Source organism: Cricetulus griseus, chromosome 5 (assembly GCF_003668045.3).
Source record: "Cricetulus griseus strain 17A/GY chromosome 5, alternate assembly CriGri-PICRH-1.0, whole genome shotgun sequence".
NCBI lineage: Eukaryota > Metazoa > Chordata > Mammalia > Rodentia > Cricetidae > Cricetulus > Cricetulus griseus.
In genome coordinates, this window is record NC_048598.1 from 21,434,286 (window position 1) to 21,440,935 (window position 6,650).

Genomic DNA, 6,650 nt, shown 5'->3' on the forward strand with positions numbered 1-6,650 from the left:
AGCTTTGTGGTGCCTTGCTGAGAAGTGCCAACAGAAAGATTGCCAGTGTTCCTGTTGGGAAGCTCTTGGAGGACTCTTGGAGTGCCAGCCAACAGCAGTACATGGCAGAGCACGTCTGTGGGTCACTGTCAGAAGGAGCAGAAGCGAAGGTCTCATGTTTTCAGCAGGTCTTGAAGCCTCTGTTGGTTAAGGCAGGAATGAGTCACCTTGCTTGTGGTCAGTTGGGTTCTGGAGGCTGGCTCCCTCAGGACAGTATGTTCCTTGAGTCCATCTCTGAGGAGTCTTGAAGGTCAGCCTGGTGAATCCAGTCCCCAGGCCTGAGCTACGGAGTTGAGACACTCTCAAGACAAAAGTAAACTAAAAAGGAGCAGGGGCAGGGCAAGAGGAAACTTTCTAATTTGTTTGTAGAGATTTTTCCCTGTCGTTCTTTTACAGTTGTTGTACTTCACTCATTGTGGTTTTATTAAACCAATATTCTGTGTATTCAACGTTTTAGAATAGTTTCTAGCATGTGCAATTATGCTGCAACCAAATACTTTTGGGAATACGTGTATCCATATTGTTAGAGATATATCTTCAGGGTAAATGGCATGGGCTGCCAGTCACAGGCTGTATGCATATGTAGATTTGCTAAGATATTGCCAAACTGTTCTCAACCAGAGTTACACATTTTTGTGTTCCTTCCAAAACTCTGTGCGAGCGCTTGTTTTTCCATAACCGTGCCAACTGAGTCTGCTGTCAAGCTCCTGGGTCCCTGCCAATCAGATAGGCCAGGCTATTTTTAATTCTTCATGCAAACTTAGCCCCAGCAAATCCTGCAGGTAACTAACGTCACAGTTTGGAAGTGCCACGCCAGGACGGTCTGGCGCCACCTGGTGGCAACACATTCGTTGCAGGAAAAACGCTCCTTTTCACAAGCTATTGGGCTTTTGCACTAAGTACCTCATTTCTCACCCCTTCTCCCCTAAACAAAGGACAAATAAATGATCCCCGCATTAAAATGTAACGTTCCCCTCGTGTTGTAATGTGTGCCGCATCCCAAATTTGAAGAAATTGCAAATAACTAGGCATTCAAAACAATGGAGCATCACTGGCATAAAAGTCGTATCTGGGGTGGGGACGTGACTCAGTACTTGCCTAACAGGCCGGAAGACCTCGCTTGGGTCCCCAGCACTGCATCGTGCATCCAGTGTGTTGGCACATTCCTGTCTTCCCAGCACTCAGAAGGTGGAGTACAGAGAACAAGCAGGTAGAAAACAGCCTTCTAGAGAGTTGGAAGCTAGTCTGGGATACACGAGACCCTATCCAAACAAGCAAACGAAATTAACATCAGACGTATGGGAGCTTTTATCCCAGTGACTACAGAAATACAAACTGAAACAGTGTAAGTCCACACAAAGCTCTAATTGGAAGGGAGGAATCAAGGGGAAGAAGGGGATGGGACTGATTGCAAAAGATTAAGACCTCGGACAGAAACGAACAGTACTTTATAGGTTACTGGCGTGGTCTAAGGTCTGGAAGTTGTTGTTAGTCATAAGGATGGTATTTTTAATAGTTAGCTGGGCGTGGTGGTGCATACATACTATCCCAGCAGTCCCAGGCAAGTGAAAGATACTGGTTCAGAAAAACAAACCAAAACAAAAATTCTATTTATGAAGCACACCTTTAATCCCAGCACCAGGGAGGCAGAGGCAGGCAGGTATTTGTGAGTTCCAGGACAATCAGAAGTACACAGTGAGCCCCTGCCTCAAAAGTAAATAAACAATAAAAATAAGCAAAACCTCTATTTCTGGTTTAATTTGACTTTCCCATGTAAGATACAGATCCTTGCAAATGCCATGGAGATATCCTGTACTTGGGTTTTTTCCTCTTGAGATAAGGAACCGAGTACATTCCACACATTGTTGGCAAGGAGGGAAAGACATATTTGCTGCCTAATAGGCTGTGCATTAGGGCAGGTGAGCCAGAGTCTCTTGTCTCCTTGACAGTCCTCATTTCTATATAGAGGTCTACAGAGCAACAGGGCTGCACAGCCAGCCAGGGCTACTCAGAGAAACACCACCTTGAAAAAAACCACCAATACAGAGGTCTACAGAGCAACAGGGCTGCACAGCCAGCCAGGGCTACTCAGAGAAACACCATCTTGAAAAAAACCACCAATGCCTGGCTTTTTGTATGGCGTTTTTTGTATGTTTTGAACCATCCACCTAACAGCTTTTGTGTAGGTGAGGAGCTTGTGTGTGTGAGGGCAGATATGCATGCATGTGGTGGGTGCCAGTGCCCATGCCCACCCCACAGACCATGGGAGGACACTGGGCATCTTCCCCCATCAAATTCCATCTTATTCCCTCCAGGCAGGGTCTCTCATCAAAACCAAATTAGGCTGGCTGCCAGTCCCCAGTAATCTCTGCCCTTCACCTACCTCCGTTAGAGACAACATCCCGCTTTTCGTGTGGGTGCTCAGGATTCACACTTAGATCCTTGTGTTTGCTTGGTCAGCAGCATCAACCCACTGAGCAGTTATCTTCCACCCCAACCAGGGGGTGTAGTTGTCAGCTCCTACTGCCTCTACCTAGGAAACTACCTAGGGTGATCAGGATGTAAACTTTCAGCTGCTGCTCCTGTGCCTTCCTGCAAGCAACCATGCTGCGCCCTGCCATGATGATAATATTCACAGCAACAGAACAGTGACTAAGACGGACATGAAACAAATACAAATAGGGAAATAAACTGGGCATGATAGCTCATACCTGTAACCTCAGCACTTAAGGTTCATGCAGGAGGGTTACAGGGAGTTTAAAGCTAACCGGGGCTAGAGTAAGACCACTTCAAAAAAACAAAAAATTAAAAGGCAAAGAGGGCTGGTGAGCTGGCAGTTAGTAGAGCCTGTCACAAAAGCATGAGGACTTGAATTCTGATCCCCTAACACCCAAGTAAAAGCTAGGCTCGGGCCCAGCATTGGTGGCACAAGCCACCACATCTGATAACTCCAGTGCATGGGGGTACAGACAGGCAGATCCCTGGCGCTCAGTGGCCAGCCAGTGTAGCCAGATTGGTGAGCTCTAGGTTCAGTGAGAGGTGGAGAACTATTGAGGAAGACACCTAACCCTGATCTAACTCTAACATTGGCTCCCACATGCATGCACAGACTGCACTACTCAAAAGCAGAACAAGAAGATACCTTGCTACAGGATTTTCCTTTGGCTACCATTTTCCAGTCAATGAACACACAGGAGCCACAGAACACAAAACATACAATATTTATTACAAACTCACATCGGTGAATGACCAATGACCAAAAGGACCACTGTGGAGGAAAACACTGGTAGGGAGAGTAGACCATTATGCCAACCTTTATTTGCTGTGGAACAATCTTTTTCTACATTATGAATATGTATAATAATAAAAAGTGGAAAGCCCGTTAGCTGGGCAGGAAGTTAGACCGGAAAGACAAACTGAGAATGATGGGAAGAAGGTGGAATCAGAGAGGCGCCGGTGAGCCACCCAGAGGGCAGGTAAAGCCACAGGACACATGGCTACATAGATTAATAGAAATGGATTAATTTAAGTGTAAGAGCTAGTTAGTAACAAGCCTGAGCTATGGGTTGAACATTTATAATCAATATAAGCCTTTGTGTAGTAATTTGGGAAGTGGCTGCTGCATATTTGGGAACAGGCAGTTGGGACAGGAAACAACCAATTCCATTTATTTCTTAGGCAGGCTTTACTTTAGCATGGTCTCACTTAGCTTGGGCTGATCTCAACTCATTGCAGCTGAAAAAAGACCTTGAATTCCTAATCCTCCCACCTCTGTACAGGGATGGGCCACAACTGGCTGTTGGCCTTTGTTCTTGAGGTATTAGGGATCGAACCCAGGACCTTGAGCTTGTCAGGCAAGTGCTCTTCCAGCTGAGCTGTATCCCCCCAACCCTTTATTTCCTTAAGGTCCCTCCTAGTTTCCTGACTTACAGGTCCATTTATATCAACTCTTAGGGGAAAGGCCAATGGGCATGTTTTCCATCTTTATCACAAAGTCTCCTTCTAGCTATGTGTCTCCTCCACCCAGGGTTGATGATACAAAGGGGTGTCAACTCAGGCAAGTTCCTTGGCTTTTCTGTGCCTGTGAAATGAATTAGTAATAACACCTCGTAATTCTTGTTTGAAAAAAGGTTCTACTAGGCATGGTGGTGGATGCCTGTAGTCCCAGCACTCAAGAGTTAAGAGGTCAGGGAACAATGCAAGTTCAAAGCTAGACTGGTCTACAGGGGAAGTTCCAGGCTTTGTCAGGGCTATAGAGGGAAACCGTGTGTGTGTGTGTGTGTGTGTGTGTGTGTGTGTGTGTGTGTGTGTGTGCGCACACACACACGCATGCACGCGCCCAGCACACTTGAGAGGGTGGAGAGGAGGCTAGAAAGATGGCTCAGAAGAGTACCCGCTGCTCTTGTAGAGGACTAGGTCTATTTCCCATAATGCATCTCACAACCGTCTGTAACTTCTGTTCCAGAGTATCCGACACCCTGTTCTGGCTTTCATGGGCACGAGGTACACATGCACACATACGCAAAGATCTTATCTACATAAATTAAGAAAACCAGTTTGTCTTGAAAAAGAAAAAAAAAAAAAGAAACTTTCCATTTCATACTGGAGTTTCACAACCAAAGCCAGAGAAGGGGTAATAAATATAGTGGAGAAGCTTAAGAATTTAAAGAGCTTTTTATAGATTACTGTGCTGGCTGCATTTATGTCAGCTTGACACAAACTACAGCCACCTGAGAGGAGGAAACCTCAATTGAGAAATGATTCCATGAGATCAGGCTGTGGATCAACCTGCAGAGCATTTTCTTAACTAGCGGTTGATGGGGGAGGGGGAGGGCCCAGCCTGTTGTGGGTGGTGACACCCTTGGGCACTGTAAGAAAGCTGGAATTCACTATCAACAGGATTTAACCAGGAGTCACCTGGGGACTCTAGCCCAGGGCCAGGAGGCAACAGCTCTGCTCCACACCATGTGGCTGGCTAGGGCAGGCCTTTCCTCAACCCTCACCACAGGCCGCAGGTGGAGTACCCGAGCCAACCCTTCACCAGTATTGGGCACACCAAAGCACAACTTGACAAAAAAAAAGGGGGGGGGCACCTGGGCAGTGGTGGTCATGCACACATTTAATCCCAGCACTCCATAGACAGAGGCAGGCAGATCTCTGCGAGTTTGATGCCAGCCTGGTTGGTCTACAAAGATAGGCTCCAAAAGCTAGAGAAATCTTGTTTCGAAAACAAGCCAAACAAAAACACCCCCAGCCAAAAAAAAAAAGGATAAATGTATCCTTAACATTATTGGTTTTTGTTTTTTTACCAGGAATGCTTTGTTTAATTCCCAGTTGGCCTGCTCCCAAGACCCCCTAAGGCTTTTCCAGAAAGCCCACAGTGGAGGCCAGAGTGCCCACGCATGCCCCATGTTACAGCGTTATCCTTAACTTTCTGTTGTTTCATACCAGAGTAAGTACCTATCTCATGGAAACAACATTCTTGGGATTAGCCCATCCCCCATTCCCAAAATCTTTAATATAGCAGCAATTTCTAGGTCATTCTCATGTAAGGACAAGCCTTTTTTAAAAAGCTAAATTAAAATGTATCTGTTTTAATGTAGCTATTAGAGATGGCTCAGCAGGCTAAGAGCACTTGCTGTTCCTTCCACAGAACCTCTAGTTCCCAGCAACCACACTGCCTCCAAGTCAAGGTCAAGGGAATCCAATGCCCTCCTGTGTCCTCCTTGGCACCTGATATACCCACACACATATACATAATTTAAAATTAAGAAAACTAATGTTTCGAAGAAGAGACAGATGAACAGACATCCCTAATTTAAATTACAGGACTTTCAGGAAAATTTTAGATGTTCAAGTCACTTTTGGAGTCCCAATTATTTCTTTCACCTTTCATTTTTAGGCTGTTTTGTTTTGAGAAAATGTCTCAAGTAGCCCAGGCTGGCTTCAAACTTGCTGTGTAGCTGAGAAAGACCTTGAACTTGTGATCCTCCGGCCTCTGCCTCTCAAAGGCTGGGATCTCAAGTGTGCACAACCACACCTGATTTTATGCAGTGTTGGGGATCCAACCCAGGGCTTCAGGCATGCCAGGCAAGCCCTTCACTAACTTAGCTTTAGCTCCAGTCCAGGAGTCCCAATTCTCGTACTGAGGAATTTCAGGATTTAAACAAAATCAATGTGAAAAATAGACATTTATTACAAATATTAAGTTTTGACACTATAAAATGAAAGCAGACATGTCATTTCCAAGGGATGTTGTAACCAGGAGAGGTGAACTCCAAGAGTGTTAACTGATTCCCGTCATCAAAAGCCCCTGAGAGAATTATTTATCTCAAGGGGTGAAGGGGCAATAAATCACCTTGGGTCCTTTAATCTGTCTTTACCCTCCTGCCACCCCACCCCCAACCATGACAACAAACTGAAACATGTTTGAAAAGGTCTTATCCTTACTGAGCTGTTTCAAGTTTTGCATTTATTGTTCAACTGGATTTTATTTCCTCTGACAAGACCCTTAAGTGAGTACTTAGTTTCCAAAGGCTGGAAGGGGCCCAAATGGAAGAAAGCAATGACTACCAGACCCATCTTGCTGCTAATTCCTGCTGTCTCAAACA